General features: G+C 36.2%; 9 non-coding genes across 9 annotated transcripts; all 9 read right to left on the bottom strand.

Moving 5' to 3' along the window:
• Positions 1–2,078: 2,078 nt before the first annotated feature.
• On the bottom strand, positions 2,079–2,160 carry TRNAS-UGA (transfer RNA serine (anticodon UGA)). Its single transcript has one exon. It is a non-coding gene; the product is annotated as a tRNA-Ser (tRNA).
• Positions 2,161–5,059: 2,899 nt separating this feature from the next.
• TRNAS-UGA (transfer RNA serine (anticodon UGA)) lies at positions 5,060–5,141 on the bottom strand. The gene has a single exon. It is a non-coding gene; the product is annotated as a tRNA-Ser (tRNA).
• A 2,894-nt stretch (positions 5,142–8,035) lies between these two features.
• TRNAS-UGA (transfer RNA serine (anticodon UGA)) lies at positions 8,036–8,117 on the bottom strand. Its single transcript has one exon. It is a non-coding gene; the product is annotated as a tRNA-Ser (tRNA).
• Positions 8,118–11,010: 2,893 nt separating this feature from the next.
• Positions 11,011–11,092, bottom strand: TRNAS-UGA (transfer RNA serine (anticodon UGA)). Its single transcript has one exon. It is a non-coding gene; the product is annotated as a tRNA-Ser (tRNA).
• A 2,889-nt stretch (positions 11,093–13,981) lies between these two features.
• TRNAS-UGA (transfer RNA serine (anticodon UGA)) lies at positions 13,982–14,063 on the bottom strand. Its single transcript has one exon. It is a non-coding gene; the product is annotated as a tRNA-Ser (tRNA).
• Positions 14,064–16,956: 2,893 nt separating this feature from the next.
• On the bottom strand, positions 16,957–17,038 carry TRNAS-UGA (transfer RNA serine (anticodon UGA)). The gene has a single exon. It is a non-coding gene; the product is annotated as a tRNA-Ser (tRNA).
• Positions 17,039–19,930: 2,892 nt separating this feature from the next.
• Positions 19,931–20,012, bottom strand: TRNAS-UGA (transfer RNA serine (anticodon UGA)). Its single transcript has one exon. It is a non-coding gene; the product is annotated as a tRNA-Ser (tRNA).
• A 2,894-nt stretch (positions 20,013–22,906) lies between these two features.
• Positions 22,907–22,988, bottom strand: TRNAS-UGA (transfer RNA serine (anticodon UGA)). Its single transcript has one exon. It is a non-coding gene; the product is annotated as a tRNA-Ser (tRNA).
• Positions 22,989–25,881: 2,893 nt separating this feature from the next.
• TRNAS-UGA (transfer RNA serine (anticodon UGA)) lies at positions 25,882–25,963 on the bottom strand. Its single transcript has one exon. It is a non-coding gene; the product is annotated as a tRNA-Ser (tRNA).
• Positions 25,964–27,526: the final 1,563 nt, after the last annotated feature.

Below are 27,526 nucleotides of genomic sequence, written 5' to 3'. Positions count from 1 at the left end.
AACAAAAATTTAAAAACACCCGTAGCAAATACACTTTATGAACAGCCTTAACAAATACGAACACATCATGTTTCCTTTCGACAGTACGGAGGCACAACGAATTATACAGAAGTATAATAACTTTGATGATAATCATTCTTTGACCATACTAATTCTTAGAGAGTCAAGTAAGTTTCGAACAGTGAGTGAGCTAAAAGCTTATTCAAAACATATTAAATTGTGAAGATAAAACCAAACAAAACTGATCATTATTATTAATTGAAACTCATTATGAATTTAATACACGAGACATGGAAATTAAGGTTTGAATTTAGAAATGATTTTAATGTTACGATAACGTAAATATGAAGCGAAGATCCACAGTGAAAAAAACGAGATTTGTTTCAGAGGCCATTTTTAGCCGGTAAATTTGTTACAAATTGTGAGTGTGAAATGTTTTTCCTGTGTTACTCTAGTCTAGGGCTATCTTAGTCTGCCGTCCCTTATTTTGAAATACCAGACACGAGTGAAGACGCGTGGTCACTATCGCAATCTCTTGGGCTCCATTAATGGAAAAGTGACATTGTAATGCCTGGATAGATGAAAGGACGAGCGTGTTCGTCCATGTGGTTCAGTCGTGACGTGCGGCATTTCGAAATATTTGCGACCAAATCACGCCGTTTGTAAAATGATAACGTGGGATCTAATGACGAAAAAGTAGAGCATATTCGCGGATGAACATTCTGTAATAAGGACTGCTGAGATTTCTATCGGAGGAAACGCGATTTCCTTCGGAAATGGAACTTTTATTAGAAGCTATATTCGAGACCGCAAACTGTGACGAGGTTCACAGAACAGATGTGGATCAATTTGATCTCTTCAGGATGAGGGCCGTGAATTTATTTTCTTTCTCCGCCCTTTAAAATAAAACTGCATGAAGAACATGGACAAATAGTGAGATCTAGCACTAAGGAAGTTCGTGAAAATATACGAGTTAATACTGCCCCACCATTTGGACGAGGCACGAAAGTGGAATGTTAATTATAACTGCGAACAATGGACAAAGCGAAAGGAAAGGTAACTCAACAATGCTCACTGTCGAGGATTTTAACAGGAGAAACAAACTAACAATTCTTGAGAGGGAAGAAAAGGCGAATGCTGAACCTGACAGTCACTAATCCAAAACATAGATCGAATCCCGATGAAGTGGGCGAACACCAAGACAGACACCACGGTTTACCAATTATACACGCTACTCATTCGTTATGCACGTTCACTATACTCTGTAGTTTTAGTTTAGTGGCCGATGAGAAAGCGTAATACTTTAATGGTGTGACAGCTCCTGAAGAAAATGAGAGAAAAGTTCAAAAAACGTGAATTGTTTTGACACAGTTCTGAGCTAAACGATAAATTACATCACGTTACTATTAATATGTAAGGAAACACTATAGATCTTCAAGAAGCATACATTTTTTGATTATTTTTCCTTTGAAAACTAACAATCATTAAAGTAGAAAAAAACACGAGCGGTCGTGGCCGAGTGGTTAAGGCGATGGACTAGAAATCCATTGGGTTTTTCCCGCGTAGGTTTGAATTCTACAGATTCCGGTGTTTTCTTGCCATTATTTGAAGGGTCACTTTGTGAATAATTTCGCCAATATTCTATGAGTATGTTTTCTTTCCAATAGAAATAATGAAAACTTTTGAACACATAAGTAGAGCAGCTCATGAATTAAAAAAAGACATAAGTAGTGACGTAAATCTAACACCTTATAAAAATTCCCACGTATGAACCGAATATTTTGTAAAGAGCAGGATTATTTATATTACGAGAATGCTCAGAGATCCTTTCTCTAAAAGTTAGTTCGTAAGAAACAACAATTAAAAGTTTTAATATAAATTTTATATTTCTAGTTATCCATAACACGTCCCAAGTACACTCTCTCGTAATATATTTCAGTGCTTTAGGGATGCCTTCAGAAGTATTGATCGAAATAAGTCGAAAAGGATTTCACTTCCCAAAAGTAGTCGGATGTTTCCAAAGTTACCTTTCGTCCGAACGATTCGATTTCTCCGTTGGTATTAAAAATGATATCACTCGCAGTTGGTAGGATTCGAACCTACGCGGGAATAACCCAATGGATTTCAAGTCCATCGCCTTAACCACTCGGCCACAACTGCTGTAGCGTATATGTGCACTTCGATTTCTCATCACCAATCTAATGGACATTTTCTATTCGCGCAAAACATGAGGTAGAATACTTGGAGACGTTTGTAATCCCATCAATTATGAGCCAGGTGCCTTTAAAGATTAGCAGAAGAAAATGTGCTTTCGGTGCCTCCTATAACTACAGAACATTTACAGATGAGAAAACCTGGAGCCCTGAACAACAAAATATAATTGTACAAAATTATCTTTTTTCACTAATTATTCTGTTGGTGCGAAAGCGAACGTGATGCAAGTTACACTTCAGGCTAGATATTTCTACGCGACAACCGAACAGTAAACAATGGCATGACAAATGGATGTGACAAGCGCAACAGTAATTACACACTGCGCTGAGAAAATCGCTAAAGTATATATTATTAGAAAAAAAGATTAAAATAAAGCAAATGAGATTTTAAAATGATAAAAAACATTTGCATTGTCGTCTTCACTTTTAATATTTAATAATCAAGATTTCATAAGTTTAAATAAAGTATGGAATAAAGATTTATTTATTTGTTGCGCTCCAATATTTGTACGTTACCTGTGTTGAACGACTCCTTTATATTCTCTGCAATACTTCTCGTTTTCGGATTTTGGTTCTTCTCCGTTTGCTTCAGATGTACGTGGGAAGCATTCCTTCCGTTTATACACGCTCATCATGCTGATAAAAGGCATGTGGTCGATACTGGTGAGAAGGTAAGAAAAACGTAGTTATTATCTTTAGTTTTAGGTTGTTTTTAATTGAAGGAAAATTTTTTTTTATTCTTCTTCAGGCTATGTGTTAGGATATGATAACAAAAATTTAAAAACACCCGTAGCAAATACACTTTATGAACAGCCTTAACAAATACGAACACATCATGTTTCCTTTCGACAGTACGGAGGCACAACGAATTATACAGAAGTATAATAACTTTGATGATAATCATTCTTTGACCATACTAATTCTTAGAGAGTCAAGTAAGTTTCGAACAGTGAGTGAGCTAAAAGCTTATTCAAAACATATTAAATTGTGAAGATAAAACCAAACAAAACTGATCATTATTATTAATTGAAACTCATTATGAATTTAATACACGAGACATGGAAATTAAGGTTTGAATTTAGAAATGATTTTAATGTTACGATAACGTAAATATGAAGCGAAGATCCACAGTGAAAAAAACGAGATTTGTTTCAGAGGCCATTTTTAGCCGGTAAATTTGTTACAAATTGTGAGTGTGAAATGTTTTTCCTGTGTTACTCTAGTCTAGGGCTATCTTAGTCTGCCGTCCCTTATTTTGAAATACCAGACACGAGTGAAGACGCGTGGTCACTATCGCAATCTCTTGGGCTCCATTAATGGAAAAGTGACATTGTAATGCCTGGATAGATGAAAGGACGAGCGTGTTCGTCCATGTGGTTCAGTCGTGACGTGCGGCATTTCGAAATATTTGCGACCAAATCACGCCGTTTGTAAAAATGATAACGTGGGATCTAATGACGAAAAAGTAGAGCATATTCGCGGATGAACATTCTGTAATAAGGACTGCTGAGATTTCTATCGGAGGAAACGCGATTTCCTTCGGAAATGGAACTTTTATTAGAAGCTATATTCGAGACCGCAAACTGTGACGAGGTTCACAGAACAGATGTGGATCAATTTGATCTCTTCAGGATGAGGGCCGTGAATTTATTTTCTTTCTCCGCCCTTTAAAATAAAACTGCATGAAGAACATGGACAAATAGTGAGATCTAGCACTAAGGAAGTTCGTGAAAATATACGAGTTAATACTGCCCCACCATTTGGACGAGGCACGAAAGTGGAATGTTAATTATAACTGCGAACAATGGACAAAGCGAAAGGAAAGGTAACTCAACAATGCTCACTGTCGAGGATTTTAACAGGAGAAACAAACTAACAATTCTTGAGAGGGAAGAAAAGGTGAATGCTGAACCTGACAGTCACTAATCCAAAACATAGATCGAATCCCGATGAAGTGGGCGAACACCAAGACAGACACCACGGTTTACCAATTATACACGCTACTCATTCGTTATGCACGTTCACTATACTCTGTAGTTTTAGTTTAGTGGCCGATGAGAAAGCGTAATACTTTAATGGTGTGACAGCTCCTGAAGAAAATGAGAGAAAAGTTCAAAAAACGTGAATTGTTTTGACACAGTTCTGAGCTAAACGATAAATTACATCACGTTACTATTAATATGTAAGGAAACACTATAGATCTTCAAGAAGCATACATTTTTTGATTATTTTTCCTTTGAAAACTAACAATCATTAAAGTAGAAAAAACACGAGCGGTCATGGCCGAGTGGTTAAGGCGATGGACTAGAAATCCATTGGGTTTTTCCCGCGTAGGTTTGAATTCTACAGATTCCGGTGTTTTCTTGCCATTATTTGGAAGGGTCACTTTGTGAATAATTTCGCCAATATTCTATGAGTATGTTTTCTTTCCAATAGAAATAATGAAAACTTTTGAACACATAAGTAGAGCAGCTCATGAATTAAAAAAGACATAAGTAGTGACGTAAATCTAACACCTTATAAAAATTCCCACGTATGAACCGAATATTTTGTAAAGAGCAGGATTATTTATATTACGAGAATGCTCAGAGATCCTTTCTCTAAAAGTTAGTTCGTAAGAAACAACAATTAAAAGTTTTAATATAAATTTTATATTTCTAGTTATCCATAACACGTCCCAAGTACACTCTCTCGTAATATATTTCAGTGCTTTAGGGATGCCTTCAGAAGTATTGATCGAAATAAGTCGAAAAGGATTTCACTTCCCAAAAGTAGTCGGATGTTTCCAAAGTTACCTTTCGTCCGAACGATTCGATTTCTCCGTTGGTATTAAAAATGATATCACTCGCAGTTGGTAGGATTCGAACCTACGCGGGAATAACCCAATGGATTTCAAGTCCATCGCCTTAACCACTCGGCCACAACTGCTGTAGCGTATATGTGCACTTCGATTTCTCATCACCAATCTAATGGACATTTTCTATTCGCGCAAAACATGAGGTAGAATACTTGGAGACGTTTGTAATCCCATCAATTATGAGCCAGGTGCCTTTAAAGATTAGCAGAAGAAAATGTGCTTTCGGTGCCTCCTATAACTACAGAACATTTACAGATGAGAAAACCTGGAGCCCTGAACAACAAAATATAATTGTACAAAATTATCTTTTTTCACTAATTATTCTGTTGGTGCGAAAGCGAACGTGATGCAAGTTACACTTCAGGCTAGATATTTCTACGCGACAACCGAACAGTAAACAATGGCATGACAAATGGATGTGACAAGCGCAACAGTAATTACACACTGCGCTGAGAAAATCGCTAAAGTATATATTATTAGAAAAAAGATTAAAATAAAGCAAATGAGATTTTAAAATGATAAAAAACATTTGCATTGTCGTCTTCACTTTTAATATTTAATAATCAAGATTTCATAAGTTTAAATAAAGTATGGAATAAAGATTTATTTATTTGTTGCGCTCCAATATTTGTACGTTACCTGTGTTGAACGACTCCTTTATATTCTCTGCAATACTTCTCGTTTTCGGATTTTGGTTCTTCTCCGTTTGCTTCAGATGTACGTGGGAAGCATTCCTTCCGTTTATACACGCTCATCATGCTGATAAAAGGCATGTGGTCGATACTGGTGAGAAGGTAAGAAAAACGTAGTTATTATCTTTAGTTTTAGGTTGTTTTTAATTGAAGGAAAATTTTTTTTTATTCTTCTTCAGGCTATGTGTTAGGATATGATAACAAAAATTTAAAAACACCCGTAGCAAATACACTTTATGAACAGCCTTAACAAATACGAACACATCATGTTTCCTTTCGACAGTACGGAGGCACAACGAATTATACAGAAGTATAATAACTTTGATGATAATCATTCTTTGACCATACTAATTCTTAGAGAGTCAAGTAAGTTTCGAACAGTGAGTGAGCTAAAAGCTTATTCAAAACATATTAAATTGTGAAGATAAAACCAAACAAAACTGATCATTATTATTAATTGAAACTCATTATGAATTTAATACACGAGACATGGAAATTAAGGTTTGAATTTAGAAATGATTTTAATGTTACGATAACGTAAATATGAAGCGAAGATCCACAGTGAAAAAACGAGATTTGTTTCAGAGGCCATTTTAGCCGGTAAATTTGTTACAAATTGTGAGTGTGAAATGTTTTTCCTGTGTTACTCTAGTCTAGGGCTATCTTAGTCTGCCGTCCCTTATTTTGAAATACCAGACACGAGTGAAGACGCGTGGTCACTATCGCAATCTCTTGGGCTCCATTAATGGAAAAGTGACATTGTAATGCCTGGATAGATGAAAGGACGAGCGTGTTCGTCCATGTGGTTCAGTCGTGACGTGCGGCATTTCGAAATATTTGCGACCAAATCACGCCGTTTGTAAAATGATAACGTGGGATCTAATGACGAAAAAGTAGAGCATATTCGCGGATGAACATTCTGTAATAAGGACTGCTGAGATTTCTATCGGAGGAAACGCGATTTCCTTCGGAAATGGAACTTTTATTAGAAGCTATATTCGAGACCGCAAACTGTGACGAGGTTCACAGAACAGATGTGGATCAATTTGATCTCTTCAGGATGAGGGCCGTGAATTTATTTTCTTTCTCCGCCCTTTAAAATAAAACTGCATGAAGAACATGGACAAATAGTGAGATCTAGCACTAAGGAAGTTCGTGAAAATATACGAGTTAATACTGCCCCACCATTTGGACGAGGCACGAAAGTGGAATGTTAATTATAACTGCGAACAATGGACAAAGCGAAAGGAAAGGTAACTCAACAATGCTCACTGTCGAGGATTTTAACAGGAGAAACAAACTAACAATTCTTGAGAGGGAAGAAAAGGCGAATGCTGAACCTGACAGTCACTAATCCAAAACATAGATCGAATCCCGATGAAGTGGGCGAACACCAAGACAGACACCACGGTTTACCAATTATACACGCTACTCATTCGTTATGCACGTTCACTATACTCTGTAGTTTTAGTTTAGTGGCCGATGAGAAAGCGTAATACTTTAATGGTGTGACAGCTCCTGAAGAAAATGAGAGAAAAGTTCAAAAAACGTGAATTGTTTTGACACAGTTCTGAGCTAAACGATAAATTACATCACGTTACTATTAATATGTAAGGAAACACTATAGATCTTCAAGAAGCATACATTTTTGATTATTTTTCCTTTGAAAACTAACAATCATTAAAGTAGAAAAAACACGAGCGGTCGTGGCCGAGTGGTTAAGGCGATGGACTAGAAATCCATTGGGTTTTTCCCGCGTAGGTTTGAATTCTACAGATTCCGGTGTTTTCTTGCCATTATTTGAAGGGTCACTTTGTGAATAATTTCGCCAATATTCTATGAGTATGTTTTCTTTCCAATAGAAATAATGAAAACTTTTGAACACATAAGTAGAGCAGCTCATGAATTAAAAAAGACATAAGTAGTGACGTAAATCTAACACCTTATAAAAATTCCCACGTATGAACCGAATATTTTGTAAAGAGCAGGATTATTTATATTACGAGAATGCTCAGAGATCCTTTCTCTAAAAGTTAGTTCGTAAGAAACAACAATTAAAAGTTTTAATATAAATTTTTATATTTCTAGTTATCCATAACACGTCCCAAGTACACTCTCTCGTAATATATTTCAGTGCTTTAGGGATGCCTTCAGAAGTATTGATCGAAATAAGTCGAAAAGGATTTCACTTCCCAAAAGTAGTCGGATGTTTCCAAAGTTACCTTTCGTCCGAACGATTCGATTTCTCCGTTGGTATTAAAAATGATATCACTCGCAGTTGGTAGGATTCGAACCTACGCGGGAATAACCCAATGGATTTCAAGTCCATCGCCTTAACCACTCGGCCACAACTGCTGTAGCGTATATGTGCACTTCGATTTCTCATCACCAATCTAATGGACATTTTCTATTCGCGCAAAACATGAGGTAGAATACTTGGAGACGTTTGTAATCCCATCAATTATGAGCCAGGTGCCTTTAAAGATTAGCAGAAGAAAATGTGCTTTCGGTGCCTCCTATAACTACAGAACATTTACAGATGAGAAAACCTGGAGCCCTGAACAACAAAATATAATTGTACAAAATTATCTTTTTTCACTAATTATTCTGTTGGTGCGAAAGCGAACGTGATGCAAGTTACACTTCAGGCTAGATATTTCTACGCGACAACCGAACAGTAAACAATGGCATGACAAATGGATGTGACAAGCGCAACAGTAATTACACACTGCGCTGAGAAAATCGCTAAAGTATATATTATTAGAAAAAAGATTAAAATAAAGCAAATGAGATTTTAAAATGATAAAAAACATTTGCATTGTCGTCTTCACTTTTAATATTTAATAATCAAGATTTCATAAGTTTAAATAAAGTATGGAATAAAGATTTATTTATTTGTTGCGCTCCAATATTTGTACGTTACCTGTGTTGAACGACTCCTTTATATTCTCTGCAATACTTCTCGTTTTCGGATTTTGGTTCTTCTCCGTTTGCTTCAGATGTACGTGGGAAGCATTCCTTCCGTTTATACACGCTCATCATGCTGATAAAAGGCATGTGGTCGATACTGGTGAGAAGGTAAGAAAAACGTAGTTATTATCTTTAGTTTTAGGTTGTTTTAATTGAAGGAAAATTTTTTTTATTCTTCTTCAGGCTATGTGTTAGGATATGATAACAAAAATTTAAAAACACCCGTAGCAAATACACTTTATGAACAGCCTTAACAAATACGAACACATCATGTTTCCTTTCGACAGTACGGAGGCACAACGAATTATACAGAAGTATAATAACTTTGATGATAATCATTCTTTGACCATACTAATTCTTAGAGAGTCAAGTAAGTTTCGAACAGTGAGTGAGCTAAAAGCTTATTCAAAACATATTAAATTGTGAAGATAAAACCAAACAAAACTGATCATTATTATTAATTGAAACTCATTATGAATTTAATACACGAGACATGGAAATTAAGGTTTGAATTTAGAAATGATTTTAATGTTACGATAACGTAAATATGAAGCGAAGATCCACAGTGAAAAAACGAGATTTGTTTCAGAGGCCATTTTTAGCCGGTAAATTTGTTACAAATTGTGAGTGTGAAATGTTTTTCCTGTGTTACTCTAGTCTAGGGCTATCTTAGTCTGCCGTCCCTTATTTTGAAATACCAGACACGAGTGAAGACGCGTGGTCACTATCGCAATCTCTTGGGCTCCATTAATGGAAAAGTGACATTGTAATGCCTGGATAGATGAAAGGACGAGCGTGTTCGTCCATGTGGTTCAGTCGTGACGTGCGGCATTTCGAAATATTTGCGACCAAATCACGCCGTTTGTAAAAATGATAACGTGGGATCTAATGACGAAAAAGTAGAGCATATTCGCGGATGAACATTCTGTAATAAGGACTGCTGAGATTTCTATCGGAGGAAACGCGATTTCCTTCGGAAATGGAACTTTTATTAGAAGCTATATTCGAGACCGCAAACTGTGACGAGGTTCACAGAACAGATGTGGATCAATTTGATCTCTTCAGGATGAGGGCCGTGAATTTATTTTCTTTCTCCGCCCTTTAAAATAAAACTGCATGAAGAACATGGACAAATAGTGAGATCTAGCACTAAGGAAGTTCGTGAAAATATACGAGTTAATACTGCCCCACCATTTGGACGAGGCACGAAAGTGGAATGTTAATTATAACTGCGAACAATGGACAAAGCGAAAGGAAAGGTAACTCAACAATGCTCACTGTCGAGGATTTTAACAGGAGAAACAAACTAACAATTCTTGAGAGGGAAGAAAAGGCGAATGCTGAACCTGACAGTCACTAATCCAAAACATAGATCGAATCCCGATGAAGTGGGCGAACACCAAGACAGACACCACGGTTTACCAATTATACACGCTACTCATTCGTTATGCACGTTCACTATACTCTGTAGTTTTAGTTTAGTGGCCGATGAGAAAGCGTAATACTTTAATGGTGTGACAGCTCCTGAAGAAAATGAGAGAAAAGTTCAAAAACGTGAATTGTTTTGACACAGTTCTGAGCTAAACGATAAATTACATCACGTTACTATTAATATGTAAGGAAACACTATAGATCTTCAAGAAGCATACATTTTTTGATTATTTTTCCTTTGAAAACTAACAATCATTAAAGTAGAAAAAACACGAGCGGTCGTGGCCGAGTGGTTAAGGCGATGGACTAGAAATCCATTGGGTTTTTCCCGCGTAGGTTTGAATTCTACAGATTCCGGTGTTTTCTTGCCATTATTTGAAGGGTCACTTTGTGAATAATTTCGCCAATATTCTATGAGTATGTTTTCTTTCCAATAGAAATAATGAAAACTTTTGAACACATAAGTAGAGCAGCTCATGAATTAAAAAAGACATAAGTAGTGACGTAAATCTAACACCTTATAAAAATTCCCACGTATGAACCGAATATTTTGTAAAGAGCAGGATTATTTATATTACGAGAATGCTCAGAGATCCTTTCTCTAAAAGTTAGTTCGTAAGAAACAACAATTAAAAGTTTTAATATAAATTTTATATTTCTAGTTATCCATAACACGTCCCAAGTACACTCTCTCGTAATATATTTCAGTGCTTTAGGGATGCCTTCAGAAGTATTGATCGAAATAAGTCGAAAAGGATTTCACTTCCCAAAAGTAGTCGGATGTTTCCAAAGTTACCTTTCGTCCGAACGATTCGATTTCTCCGTTGGTATTAAAAATGATATCACTCGCAGTTGGTAGGATTCGAACCTACGCGGGAATAACCCAATGGATTTCAAGTCCATCGCCTTAACCACTCGGCCACAACTGCTGTAGCGTATATGTGCACTTCGATTTCTCATCACCAATCTAATGGACATTTTCTATTCGCGCAAAACATGAGGTAGAATACTTGGAGACGTTTGTAATCCCATCAATTATGAGCCAGGTGCCTTTAAAGATTAGCAGAAGAAAATGTGCTTTCGGTGCCTCCTATAACTACAGAACATTTACAGATGAGAAAACCTGGAGCCCTGAACAACAAAATATAATTGTACAAAATTATCTTTTTTCACTAATTATTCTGTTGGTGCGAAAGCGAACGTGATGCAAGTTACACTTCAGGCTAGATATTTCTACGCGACAACCGAACAGTAAACAATGGCATGACAAATGGATGTGACAAGCGCAACAGTAATTACACACTGCGCTGAGAAAATCGCTAAAGTATATATTATTAGAAAAAAGATTAAAATAAAGCAAATGAGATTTTAAAATGATAAAAACATTTGCATTGTCGTCTTCACTTTTAATATTTAATAATCAAGATTTCATAAGTTTAAATAAAGTATGGAATAAAGATTTATTTATTTGTTGCGCTCAATATTTGTACGTTACCTGTGTTGAACGACTCCTTTATATTCTCTGCAATACTTCTCGTTTTCGGATTTTGGTTCTTCTCCGTTTGCTTCAGATGTACGTGGGAAGCATTCCTTCCGTTTATACACGCTCATCATGCTGATAAAAGGCATGTGGTCGATACTGGTGAGAAGGTAAGAAAAACGTAGTTATTATCTTTAGTTTTAGGTTGTTTTAATTGAAGGAAAATTTTTTTTATTCTTCTTCAGGCTATGTGTTAGGATATGATAACAAAAATTTAAAACACCCGTAGCAAATACACTTTATGAACAGCCTTAACAAATACGAACACATCATGTTTCCTTTCGACAGTACGGAGGCACAACGAATTATACAGAAGTATAATAACTTTGATGATAATCATTCTTTGACCATACTAATTCTTAGAGAGTCAAGTAAGTTTCGAACAGTGAGTGAGCTAAAAGCTTATTCAAAACATATTAAATTGTGAAGATAAAACCAAACAAAACTGATCATTATTATTAATTGAAACTCATTATGAATTTAATACACGAGACATGGAAATTAAGGTTTGAATTTAGAAATGATTTTAATGTTACGATAACGTAAATATGAAGCGAAGATCCACAGTGAAAAAACGAGATTTGTTTCAGAGGCCATTTTAGCCGGTAAATTTGTTACAAATTGTGAGTGTGAAATGTTTTTCCTGTGTTACTCTAGTCTAGGGCTATCTTAGTCTGCCGTCCCTTATTTTGAAATACCAGACACGAGTGAAGACGCGTGGTCACTATCGCAATCTCTTGGGCTCCATTAATGGAAAAGTGACATTGTAATGCCTGGATAGATGAAAGGACGAGCGTGTTCGTCCATGTGGTTCAGTCGTGACGTGCGGCATTTCGAAATATTTGCGACCAAATCACGCCGTTTGTAAAATGATAACGTGGGATCTAATGACGAAAAAGTAGAGCATATTCGCGGATGAACATTCTGTAATAAGGACTGCTGAGATTTCTATCGGAGGAAACGCGATTTCCTTCGGAAATGGAACTTTTATTAGAAGCTATATTCGAGACCGCAAACTGTGACGAGGTTCACAGAACAGATGTGGATCAATTTGATCTCTTCAGGATGAGGGCCGTGAATTTATTTTCTTTCTCCGCCCTTTAAAATAAAACTGCATGAAGAACATGGACAAATAGTGAGATCTAGCACTAAGGAAGTTCGTGAAAATATACGAGTTAATACTGCCCCACCATTTGGACGAGGCACGAAAGTGGAATGTTAATTATAACTGCGAACAATGGACAAAGCGAAAGGAAAGGTAACTCAACAATGCTCACTGTCGAGGATTTTAACAGGAGAAACAAACTAACAATTCTTGAGAGGGAAGAAAAGGCGAATGCTGAACCTGACAGTCACTAATCCAAAACATAGATCGAATCCCGATGAAGTGGGCGAACACCAAGACAGACACCACGGTTTACCAATTATACACGCTACTCATTCGTTATGCACGTTCACTATACTCTGTAGTTTTAGTTTAGTGGCCGATGAGAAAGCGTAATACTTTAATGGTGTGACAGCTCCTGAAGAAAATGAGAGAAAAGTTCAAAAACGTGAATTGTTTTGACACAGTTCTGAGCTAAACGATAAATTACATCACGTTACTATTAATATGTAAGGAAACACTATAGATCTTCAAGAAGCATACATTTTTTGATTATTTTTCCTTTGAAAACTAACAATCATTAGAGTAGAAAAAATACGAGCGGTCGTGGCCGAGTGGTTAAGGCGATGGACTAGAAATCCATTGGGTTTTTCCCGCGTAGGTTTGAATTCTACAGATTCCGGTGTTTTCTTGCCATTATTTGAAGGGTCACTTTGTGAATAATTTCGCCAATATTCTATGAGTATGTTTTCTTTCCAATAGAAATAATGAAAACTTTTGAACACATAAGTAGAGCAGCTCATGAATTAAAAAAGACATAAGTAGTGACGTAAATCTAACACCTTATAAAAATTCCCACGTATGAACCGAATATTTTGTAAAGAGCAGGATTATTTATATTACGAGAATGCTCAGAGATCCTTTCTCTAAAAGTTAGTTCGTAAGAAACAACAATTAAAAGTTTTAATATAAATTTTTATATTTCTAGTTATCCATAACACGTCCCAAGTACACTCTCTCGTAATATATTTCAGTGCTTTAGGGATGCCTTCAGAAGTATTGATCGAAATAAGTCGAAAAGGATTTCACTTCCCAAAAGTAGTCGGATGTTTCCAAAGTTACCTTTCGTCCGAACGATTCGATTTCTCCGTTGGTATTAAAAATGATATCACTCGCAGTTGGTAGGATTCGAACCTACGCGGGAATAACCCAATGGATTTCAAGTCCATCGCCTTAACCACTCGGCCACAACTGCTGTAGCGTATATGTGCACTTCGATTTCTCATCACCAATCTAATGGACATTTTCTATTCGCGCAAAACATGAGGTAGAATACTTGGAGACGTTTGTAATCCCATCAATTATGAGCCAGGTGCCTTTAAAGATTAGCAGAAGAAAATGTGCTTTCGGTGCCTCCTATAACTACAGAACATTTACAGATGAGAAAACCTGGAGCCCTGAACAACAAAATATAATTGTACAAAATTATCTTTTTTCACTAATTATTCTGTTGGTGCGAAAGCGAACGTGATGCAAGTTACACTTCAGGCTAGATATTTCTACGCGACAACCGAACAGTAAACAATGGCATGACAAATGGATGTGACAAGCGCAACAGTAATTACACACTGCGCTGAGAAAATCGCTAAAGTATATATTATTAGAAAAAAGATTAAAATAAAGCAAATGAGATTTTAAAATGATAAAAACATTTGCATTGTCGTCTTCACTTTTAATATTTAATAATCAAGATTTCATAAGTTTAAATAAAGTATGGAATAAAGATTTATTTATTTGTTGCGCTCAATATTTGTACGTTACCTGTGTTGAACGACTCCTTTATATTCTCTGCAATACTTCTCGTTTTCGGATTTTGGTTCTTCTCCGTTTGCTTCAGATGTACGTGGGAAGCATTCCTTCCGTTTATACACGCTCATCATGCTGATAAAAGGCATGTGGTCGATACTGGTGAGAAGGTAAGAAAAACGTAGTTATTATCTTTAGTTTTAGGTTGTTTTAATTGAAGGAAAATTTTTTTTATTCTTCTTCAGGCTATGTGTTAGGATATGATAACAAAAATTTAAAACACCCGTAGCAAATACACTTTATGAACAGCCTTAACAAATACGAACACATCATGTTTCCTTTCGACAGTACGGAGGCACAACGAATTATACAGAAGTATAATAACTTTGATGATAATCATTCTTTGACCATACTAATTCTTAGAGAGTCAAGTAAGTTTCGAACAGTGAGTGAGCTAAAAGCTTATTCAAAACATATTAAATTGTGAAGATAAAACCAAACAAAACTGATCATTATTATTAATTGAAACTCATTATGAATTTAATACACGAGACATGGAAATTAAGGTTTGAATTTAGAAATGATTTTAATGTTACGATAACGTAAATATGAAGCGAAGATCCACAGTGAAAAAACGAGATTTGTTTCAGAGGCCATTTTTAGCCGGTAAATTTGTTACAAATTGTGAGTGTGAAATGTTTTTCCTGTGTTACTCTAGTCTAGGGCTATCTTAGTCTGCCGTCCCTTATTTTGAAATACCAGACACGAGTGAAGACGCGTGGTCACTATCGCAATCTCTTGGGCTCCATTAATGGAAAAGTGACATTGTAATGCCTGGATAGATGAAAGGACGAGCGTGTTCGTCCATGTGGTTCAGTCGTGACGTGCGGCATTTCGAAATATTTGCGACCAAATCACGCCGTTTGTAAAAATGATAACGTGGGATCTAATGACGAAAAAGTAGAGCATATTCGCGGATGAACATTCTGTAATAAGGACTGCTGAGATTTCTATCGGAGGAAACGCGATTTCCTTCGGAAATGGAACTTTTATTAGAAGCTATATTCGAGACCGCAAACTGTGACGAGGTTCACAGAACAGATGTGGATCAATTTGATCTCTTCAGGATGAGGGCCGTGAATTTATTTTCTTTCTCCGCCCTTTAAAATAAAACTGCATGAAGAACATGGACAAATAGTGAGATCTAGCACTAAGGAAGTTCGTGAAAATATACGAGTTAATACTGCCCCACCATTTGGACGAGGCACGAAAGTGGAATGTTAATTATAACTGCGAACAATGGACAAAGCGAAAGGAAAGGTAACTCAACAATGCTCACTGTCGAGGATTTTAACAGGAGAAACAAACTAACAATTCTTGAGAGGGAAGAAAAGGCGAATGCTGAACCTGACAGTCACTAATCCAAAACATAGATCGAATCCCGATGAAGTGGGCGAACACCAAGACAGACACCACGGTTTACCAATTATACACGCTACTCATTCGTTATGCACGTTCACTATACTCTGTAGTTTTAGTTTAGTGGCCGATGAGAAAGCGTAATACTTTAATGGTGTGACAGCTCCTGAAGAAAATGAGAGAAAAGTTCAAAAACGTGAATTGTTTTGACACAGTTCTGAGCTAAACGATAAATTACATCACGTTACTATTAATATGTAAGGAAACACTATAGATCTTCAAGAAGCATACATTTTTTGATTATTTTTCCTTTGAAAACTAACAATCATTAAAGTAGAAAAAAACACGAGCGGTCGTGGCCGAGTGGTTAAGGCGATGGACTAGAAATCCATTGGGTTTTTCCCGCGTAGGTTTGAATTCTACAGATTCCGGTGTTTTCTTGCCATTATTTGGAAGGGTCACTTTGTGAATAATTTCGCCAATATTCTATGAGTATGTTTTCTTTCCAATAGAAATAATGAAAACTTTTGAACACATAAGTAGAGCAGCTCATGAATTAAAAAAGACATAAGTAGTGACGTAAATCTAACACCTTATAAAAATTCCCACGTATGAACCGAATATTTTGTAAAGAGCAGGATTATTTATATTACGAGAATGCTCAGAGATCCTTTCTCTAAAAGTTAGTTCGTAAGAAACAACAATTAAAAGTTTTAATATAAATTTTTATATTTCTAGTTATCCATAACACGTCCCAAGTACACTCTCTCGTAATATATTTCAGTGCTTTAGGGATGCCTTCAGAAGTATTGATCGAAATAAGTCGAAAAGGATTTCACTTCCCAAAAGTAGTCGGATGTTTCCAAAGTTACCTTTCGTCCGAACGATTCGATTTCTCCGTTGGTATTAAAAATGATATCACTCGCAGTTGGTAGGATTCGAACCTACGCGGGAATAACCCAATGGATTTCAAGTCCATCGCCTTAACCACTCGGCCACAACTGCTGTAGCGTATATGTGCACTTCGATTTCTCATCACCAATCTAATGGACATTTTCTATTCGCGCAAAACATGAGGTAGAATACTTGGAGACGTTTGTAATCCCATCAATTATGAGCCAGGTGCCTTTAAAGATTAGCAGAAGAAAATGTGCTTTCGGTGCCTCCTATAACTACAGAACATTTACAGATGAGAAAACCTGGAGCCCTGAACAACAAAATATAATTGTACAAAATTATCTTTTTCACTAATTATTCTGTTGGTGCGAAAGCGAACGTGATGCAAGTTACACTTCAGGCTAGATATTTCTACGCGACAACCGAACAGTAAACAATGGCATGACAAATGGATGTGACAAGCGCAACAGTAATTACACACTGCGCTGAGAAAATCGCTAAAGTATATATTATTAGAAAAAAGATTAAAATAAAGCAAATGAGATTTTAAAATGATAAAAAACATTTGCATTGTCGTCTTCACTTTTAATATTTAATAATCAAGATTTCATAAGTTTAAATAAAGTATGGAATAAAGATTTATTTATTTGTTGCGCTCAATATTTGTACGTTACCTGTGTTGAACGACTCCTTTATATTCTCTGCAATACTTCTCGTTTTCGGATTTTGGTTCTTCTCCGTTTGCTTCAGATGTACGTGGGAAGCATTCCTTCCGTTTATACACGCTCATCATGCTGATAAAAGGCATGTGGTCGATACTGGTGAGAAGGTAAGAAAAACGTAGTTATTATCTTTAGTTTTAGGTTGTTTTAATTGAAGGAAAATTTTTTTTATTCTTCTTCAGGCTATGTGTTAGGATATGATAACAAAAATTTAAAACACCCGTAGCAAATACACTTTATGAACAGCCTTAACAAATACGAACACATCATGTTTCCTTTCGACAGTACGGAGGCACAACGAATTATACAGAAGTATAATAACTTTGATGATAATCATTCTTTGACCATACTAATTCTTAGAGAGTCAAGTAAGTTTCGAACAGTGAGTGAGCTAAAAGCTTATTCAAAACATATTAAATTGTGAAGATAAAACCAAACAAAACTGATCATTATTATTAATTGAAACTCATTATGAATTTAATACACGAGACATGGAAATTAAGGTTTGAATTTAGAAATGATTTTAATGTTACGATAACGTAAATATGAAGCGAAGATCCACAGTGAAAAAACGAGATTTGTTTCAGAGGCCATTTTAGCCGGTAAATTTGTTACAAATTGTGAGTGTGAAATGTTTTTCCTGTGTTACTCTAGTCTAGGGCTATCTTAGTCTGCCGTCCCTTATTTTGAAATACCAGACACGAGTGAAGACGCGTGGTCACTATCGCAATCTCTTGGGCTCCATTAATGGAAAAGTGACATTGTAATGCCTGGATAGATGAAAGGACGAGCGTGTTCGTCCATGTGGTTCAGTCGTGACGTGCGGCATTTCGAAATATTTGCGACCAAATCACGCCGTTTGTAAAATGATAACGTGGGATCTAATGACGAAAAAGTAGAGCATATTCGCGGATGAACATTCTGTAATAAGGACTGCTGAGATTTCTATCGGAGGAAACGCGATTTCCTTCGGAAATGGAACTTTTATTAGAAGCTATATTCGAGACCGCAAACTGTGACGAGGTTCACAGAACAGATGTGGATCAATTTGATCTCTTCAGGATGAGGGCCGTGAATTTATTTTCTTTCTCCGCCCTTTAAAATAAAACTGCATGAAGAACATGGACAAATAGTGAGATCTAGCACTAAGGAAGTTCGTGAAAATATACGAGTTAATACTGCCCCACCATTTGGACGAGGCACGAAAGTGGAATGTTAATTATAACTGCGAACAATGGACAAAGCGAAAGGAAAGGTAACTCAACAATGCTCACTGTCGAGGATTTTAACAGGAGAAACAAACTAACAATTCTTGAGAGGGAAGAAAAGGCGAATGCTGAACCTGACAGTCACTAATCCAAAACATAGATCGAATCCCGATGAAGTGGGCGAACACCAAGACAGACACCACGGTTTACCAATTATACACGCTACTCATTCGTTATGCACGTTCACTATACTCTGTAGTTTTAGTTTAGTGGCCGATGAGAAAGCGTAATACTTTAATGGTGTGACAGCTCCTGAAGAAAATGAGAGAAAAGTTCAAAAAACGTGAATTGTTTTGACACAGTTCTGAGCTAAACGATAAATTACATCACGTTACTATTAATATGTAAGGAAACACTATAGATCTTCAAGAAGCATACATTTTTTGATTATTTTTCCTTTGAAAACTAACAATCATTAAAGTAGAAAAAAACACGAGCGGTCGTGGCCGAGTGGTTAAGGCGATGGACTAGAAATCCATTGGGTTTTTCCCGCGTAGGTTTGAATTCTACAGATTCCGGTGTTTTCTTGCCATTATTTGGAAGGGTCACTTTGTGAATAATTTCGCCAATATTCTATGAGTATGTTTTCTTTCCAATAGAAATAATGAAAACTTTTGAACACATAAGTAGAGCAGCTCATGAATTAAAAAAGACATAAGTAGTGACGTAAATCTAACACCTTATAAAAATTCCCACGTATGAACCGAATATTTTGTAAAGAGCAGGATTATTTATATTACGAGAATGCTCAGAGATCCTTTCTCTAAAAGTTAGTTCGTAAGAAACAACAATTAAAAGTTTTAATATAAATTTTTATATTTCTAGTTATCCATAACACGTCCCAAGTACACTCTCTCGTAATATATTTCAGTGCTTTAGGGATGCCTTCAGAAGTATTGATCGAAATAAGTCGAAAAGGATTTCACTTCCCAAAAGTAGTCGGATGTTTCCAAAGTTACCTTTCGTCCGAACGATTCGATTTCTCCGTTGGTATTAAAAATGATATCACTCGCAGTTGGTAGGATTCGAACCTACGCGGGAATAACCCAATGGATTTCAAGTCCATCGCCTTAACCACTCGGCCACAACTGCTGTAGCGTATATGTGCACTTCGATTTCTCATCACCAATCTAATGGACATTTTCTATTCGCGCAAAACATGAGGTAGAATACTTGGAGACGTTTGTAATCCCATCAATTATGAGCCAGGTGCCTTTAAAGATTAGCAGAAGAAAATGTGCTTTCGGTGCCTCCTATAACTACAGAACATTTACAGATGAGAAAACCTGGAGCCCTGAACAACAAAATATAATTGTACAAAATTATCTTTTTTCACTAATTATTCTGTTGGTGCGAAAGCGAACGTGATGCAAGTTACACTTCAGGCTAGATATTTCTACGCGACAACCGAACAGTAAACAATGGCATGACAAATGGATGTGACAAGCGCAACAGTAATTACACACTGCGCTGAGAAAATCGCTAAAGTATATATTATTAGAAAAAAGATTAAAATAAAGCAAATGAGATTTTAAAATGATAAAAAACATTTGCATTGTCGTCTTCACTTTTAATATTTAATAATCAAGATTTCATAAGTTTAAATAAAGTATGGAATAAAGATTTATTTATTTGTTGCGCTCAATATTTGTACGTTACCTGTGTTGAACGACTCCTTTATATTCTCTGCAATACTTCTCGTTTTCGGATTTTGGTTCTTCTCCGTTTGCTTCAGATGTACGTGGGAAGCATTCCTTCCGTTTATACACGCTCATCATGCTGATAAAAGGCATGTGGTCGATACTGGTGAGAAGGTAAGAAAAACGTAGTTATTATCTTTAGTTTTAGGTTGTTTTAATTGAAGGAAAATTTTTTTTATTCTTCTTCAGGCTATGTGTTAGGATATGATAACAAAAATTTAAAACACCCGTAGCAAATACACTTTATGAACAGCCTTAACAAATACGAACACATCATGTTTCCTTTCGACAGTACGGAGGCACAACGAATTATACAGAAGTATAATAACTTTGATGATAATCATTCTTTGACCATACTAATTCTTAGAGAGTCAAGTAAGTTTCGAACAGTGAGTGAGCTAAAAGCTTATTCAAAACATATTAAATTGTGAAGATAAAACCAAACAAAACTGATCATTATTATTAATTGAAACTCATTATGAATTTAATACACGAGACATGGAAATTAAGGTTTGAATTTAGAAATGATTTTAATGTTACGATAACGTAAATATGAAGCGAAGATCCACAGTGAAAAAACGAGATTTGTTTCAGAGGCCATTTTTAGCCGGTAAATTTGTTACAAATTGTGAGTGTGAAATGTTTTTCCTGTGTTACTCTAGTCTAGGGCTATCTTAGTCTGCCGTCCCTTATTTTGAAATACCAGACACGAGTGAAGACGCGTGGTCACTATCGCAATCTCTTGGGCTCCATTAATGGAAAAGTGACATTGTAATGCCTGGATAGATGAAAGGACGAGCGTGTTCGTCCATGTGGTTCAGTCGTGACGTGCGGCATTTCGAAATATTTGCGACCAAATCACGCCGTTTGTAAAAATGATAACGTGGGATCTAATGACGAAAAAGTAGAGCATATTCGCGGATGAACATTCTGTAATAAGGACTGCTGAGATTTCTATCGGAGGAAACGCGATTTCCTTCGGAAATGGAACTTTTATTAGAAGCTATATTCGAGACCGCAAACTGTGACGAGGTTCACAGAACAGATGTGGATCAATTTGATCTCTTCAGGATGAGGGCCGTGAATTTATTTTCTTTCTCCGCCCTTTAAAATAAAACTGCATGAAGAACATGGACAAATAGTGAGATCTAGCACTAAGGAAGTTCGTGAAAATATACGAGTTAATACTGCCCCACCATTTGGACGAGGCACGAAAGTGGAATGTTAATTATAACTGCGAACAATGGACAAAGCGAAAGGAAAGGTAACTCAACAATGCTCACTGTCGAGGATTTTAACAGGAGAAACAAACTAACAATTCTTGAGAGGGAAGAAAAGGCGAATGCTGAACCTGACAGTCACTAATCCAAAACATAGATCGAATCCCGATGAAGTGGGCGAACACCAAGACAGACACCACGGTTTACCAATTATACACGCTACTCATTCGTTATGCACGTTCACTATACTCTGTAGTTTTAGTTTAGTGGCCGATGAGAAAGCGTAATACTTTAATGGTGTGACAGCTCCTGAAGAAAATGAGAGAAAAGTTCAAAAACGTGAATTGTTTTGACACAGTTCTGAGCTAAACGATAAATTACATCACGTTACTATTAATATGTAAGGAAACACTATAGATCTTCAAGAAGCATACATTTTTTGATTATTTTTCCTTTGAAAACTAACAATCATTAAAGTAGAAAAAAACACGAGCGGTCGTGGCCGAGTGGTTAAGGCGATGGACTAGAAATCCATTGGGTTTTTCCCGCGTAGGTTTGAATTCTACAGATTCCGGTGTTTTCTTGCCATTATTTGGAAGGGTCACTTTGTGAATAATTTCGCCAATATTCTATGAGTATGTTTTCTTTCCAATAGAAATAATGAAAACTTTTGAACACATAAGTAGAGCAGCTCATGAATTAAAAAAGACATAAGTAGTGACGTAAATCTAACACCTTATAAAAATTCCCACGTATGAACCGAATATTTTGTAAAGAGCAGGATTATTTATATTACGAGAATGCTCAGAGATCCTTTCTCTAAAAGTTAGTTCGTAAGAAACAACAATTAAAAGTTTTAATATAAATTTTTATATTTCTAGTTATCCATAACACGTCCCAAGTACACTCTCTCGTAATATATTTCAGTGCTTTAGGGATGCCTTCAGAAGTATTGATCGAAATAAGTCGAAAAGGATTTCACTTCCCAAAAGTAGTCGGATGTTTCCAAAGTTACCTTTCGTCCGAACGATTCGATTTCTCCGTTGGTATTAAAAATGATATCACTCGCAGTTGGTAGGATTCGAACCTACGCGGGAATAACCCAATGGATTTCAAGTCCATCGCCTTAACCACTCGGCCACAACTGCTGTAGCGTATATGTGCACTTCGATTTCTCATCACCAATCTAATGGACATTTTCTATTCGCGCAAAACATGAGGTAGAATACTTGGAGACGTTTGTAATCCCATCAATTATGAGCCAGGTGCCTTTAAAGATTAGCAGAAGAAAATGTGCTTTCGGTGCCTCCTATAACTACAGAACATTTACAGATGAGAAAACCTGGAGCCCTGAACAACAAAATATAATTGTACAAAATTATCTTTTTTCACTAATTATTCTGTTGGTGCGAAAGCGAACGTGATGCAAGTTACACTTCAGGCTAGATATTTCTACGCGACAACCGAACAGTAAACAATGGCATGACAAATGGATGTGACAAGCGCAACAGTAATTACACACTGCGCTGAGAAAATCGCTAAAGTATATATTATTAGAAAAAAGATTAAAATAAAGCAAATGAGATTTTAAAATGATAAAAAACATTTGCATTGTCGTCTTCACTTTTAATATTTAATAATCAAGATTTCATAAGTTTAAATAAAGTATGGAATAAAGATTTATTTATTTGTTGCGCTCAATATTTGTACGTTACCTGTGTTGAACGACTCCTTTATATTCTCTGCAATACTTCTCGTTTTCGGATTTTGGTTCTTCTCCGTTTGCTTCAGATGTACGTGGGAAGCATTCCTTCCGTTTATACACGCTCATCATGCTGATAAAAGGCATGTGGTCGATACTGGTGAGAAGGTAAGAAAAACGTAGTTATTATCTTTAGTTTTAGGTTGTTTTAATTGAAGGAAAATTTTTTTTATTCTTCTTCAGGCTATGTGTTAGGATATGATAACAAAAATTTAAAACACCCGTAGCAAATACACTTTATGAACAGCCTTAACAAATACGAACACATCATGTTTCCTTTCGACAGTACGGAGGCACAACGAATTATACAGAAGTATAATAACTTTGATGATAATCATTCTTTGACCATACTAATTCTTAGAGAGTCAAGTAAGTTTCGAACAGTGAGTGAGCTAAAAGCTTATTCAAAACATATTAAATTGTGAAGATAAAACCAAACAAAACTGATCATTATTATTAATTGAAACTCATTATGAATTTAATACACGAGACATGGAAATTAAGGTTTGAATTTAGAAATGATTTTAATGTTACGATAACGTAAATATGAAGCGAAGATCCACAGTGAAAAAACGAGATTTGTTTCAGAGGCCATTTTTAGCCGGTAAATTTGTTACAAATTGTGAGTGTGAAATGTTTTTCCTGTGTTACTCTAGTCTAGGGCTATCTTAGTCTGCCGTCCCTTATTTTGAAATACCAGACACGAGTGAAGACGCGTGGTCACTATCGCAATCTCTTGGGCTCCATTAATGGAAAAGTGACATTGTAATGCCTGGATAGATGAAAGGACGAGCGTGTTCGTCCATGTGGTTCAGTCGTGACGTGCGGCATTTCGAAATATTTGCGACCAAATCACGCCGTTTGTAAAAATGATAACGTGGGATCTAATGACGAAAAAGTAGAGCATATTCGCGGATGAACATTCTGTAATAAGGACTGCTGAGATTTCTATCGGAGGAAACGCGATTTCCTTCGGAAATGGAACTTTTATTAGAAGCTATATTCGAGACCGCAAACTGTGACGAGGTTCACAGAACAGATGTGGATCAATTTGATCTCTTCAGGATGAGGGCCGTGAATTTATTTTCTTTCTCCGCCCTTTAAAATAAAACTGCATGAAGAACATGGACAAATAGTGAGATCTAGCACTAAGGAAGTTCGTGAAAATATACGAGTTAATACTGCCCCACCATTTGGACGAGGCACGAAAGTGGAATGTTAATTATAACTGCGAACAATGGACAAAGCGAAAGGAAAGGTAACTCAACAATGCTCACTGTCGAGGATTTTAACAGGAGAAACAAACTAACAATTCTTGAGAGGGAAGAAAAGGCGAATGCTGAACCTGACAGTCACTAATCCAAAACATAGATCGAATCCCGATGAAGTGGGCGAACACCAAGACAGACACCACGGTTTACCAATTATACACGCTACTCATTCGTTATGCACGTTCACTATACTCTGTAGTTTTAGTTTAGTGGCCGATGAGAAAGCGTAATACTTTAATGGTGTGACAGCTCCTGAAGAAAATGAGAGAAAAGTTCAAAAAACGTGAATTGTTTTGACACAGTTCTGAGCTAAACGATAAATTACATCACGTTACTATTAATATGTAAGGAAACACTATAGATCTTCAAGAAGCATACATTTTTTGATTATTTTTCCTTTGAAAACTAACAATCATTAAAGTAGAAAAAAACACGAGCGGTCGTGGCCGAGTGGTTAAGGCGATGGACTAGAAATCCATTGGGTTTTCCCGCGTAGGTTTGAATTCTACAGATTCCGGTGTTTTCTTGCCATTATTTGGAAGGGTCACTTTGTGAATAATTTCGCCAATATTCTATGAGTATGTTTTCTTTCCAATAGAAATAATGAAAACTTTTGAACACATAAGTAGAGCAGCTCATGAATTAAAAAAGACATAAGTAGTGACGTAAATCTAACACCTTATAAAAATTCCCACGTATGAACCGAATATTTTGTAAAGAGCAGGATTATTTATATTACGAGAATGCTCAGAGATCCTTTCTCTAAAAGTTAGTTCGTAAGAAACAACAATTAAAAGTTTTAATATAAATTTTATATTTCTAGTTATCCATAACACGTCCCAAGTACACTCTCTCGTAATATATTTCAGTGCTTTAGGGATGCCTTCAGAAGTATTGATCGAAATAAGTCGAAAAGGATTTCACTTCCCAAAAGTAGTCGGATGTTTCCAAAGTTACCTTTCGTCCGAACGATTCGATTTCTCCGTTGGTATTAAAAATGATATCACTCGCAGTTGGTAGGATTCGAACCTACGCGGGAATAACCCAATGGATTTCAAGTCCATCGCCTTAACCACTCGGCCACAACTGCTGTAGCGTATATGTGCACTTCGATTTCTCATCACCAATCTAATGGACATTTTCTATTCGCGCAAAACATGAGGTAGAATACTTGGAGACGTTTGTAATCCCATCAATTATGAGCCAGGTGCCTTTAAAGATTAGCAGAAGAAAATGTGCTTTCGGTGCCTCCTATAACTACAGAACATTTACAGATGAGAAAACCTGGAGCCCTGAACAACAAAATATAATTGTACAAAATTATCTTTTTTCACTAATTATTCTGTTGGTGCGAAAGCGAACGTGATGCAAGTTACACTTCAGGCTAGATATTTCTACGCGACAACCGAACAGTAAACAATGGCATGACAAATGGATGTGACAAGCGCAACAGTAATTACACACTGCGCTGAGAAAATCGCTAAAGTATATATTATTAGAAAAAAGATTAAAATAAAGCAAATGAGATTTTAAAATGATAAAAACATTTGCATTGTCGTCTTCACTTTTAATATTTAATAATCAAGATTTCATAAGTTTAAATAAAGTATGGAATAAAGATTTATTTATTTGTTGCGCTCAATATTTGTACGTTACCTGTGTTGAACGACTCCTTTATATTCTCTGCAATACTTCTCGTTTTCGGATTTTGGTTCTTCTCCGTTTGCTTCAGATGTACGTGGGAAGCATTCCTTCCGTTTATACACGCTCATCATGCTGATAAAAGGCATGTGGTCGATACTGGTGAGAAGGTAAGAAAAACGTAGTTATTATCTTTAGTTTTAGGTTGTTTTAATTGAAGGAAAATTTTTTTTATTCTTCTTCAGGCTATGTGTTAGGATATGATAACAAAAATTTAAAAACACCCGTAGCAAATACACTTTATGAACAGCCTTAACAAATACGAACACATCATGTTTCCTTTCGACAGTACGGAGGCACAACGAATTATACAGAAGTATAATAACTTTGATGATAATCATTCTTTGACCATACTAATTCTTAGAGAGTCAAGTAAGTTTCGAACAGTGAGTGAGCTAAAAGCTTATTCAAAACATATTAAATTGTGAAGATAAAACCAAACAAAACTGATCATTATTATTAATTGAAACTCATTATGAATTTAATACACGAGACATGGAAATTAAGGTTTGAATTTAGAAATGATTTTAATGTTACGATAACGTAAATATGAAGCGAAGATCCACAGTGAAAAAAACGAGATTTGTTTCAGAGGCCATTTTTAGCCGGTAAATTTGTTACAAATTGTGAGTGTGAAATGTTTTTCCTGTGTTACTCTAGTCTAGGGCTATCTTAGTCTGCCGTCCCTTATTTTGAAATACCAGACACGAGTGAAGACGCGTGGTCACTATCGCAATCTCTTGGGCTCCATTAATGGAAAAGTGACATTGTAATGCCTGGATAGATGAAAGGACGAGCGTGTTCGTCCATGTGGTTCAGTCGTGACGTGCGGCATTTCGAAATATTTGCGACCAAATCACGCCGTTTGTAAAATGATAACGTGGGATCTAATGACGAAAAAGTAGAGCATATTCGCGGATGAACATTCTGTAATAAGGACTGCTGAGATTTC

Source organism: Tachypleus tridentatus, chromosome 8 (assembly GCF_004210375.1).
Source record: "Tachypleus tridentatus isolate NWPU-2018 chromosome 8, ASM421037v1, whole genome shotgun sequence".
Classification (NCBI taxonomy): Eukaryota; Metazoa; Arthropoda; class Merostomata; order Xiphosura; family Limulidae; genus Tachypleus; species Tachypleus tridentatus.
The sequence above is the reverse complement of the archived record's forward strand: the minus strand, read 5'-3'. Positions and strand labels throughout refer to the sequence as shown.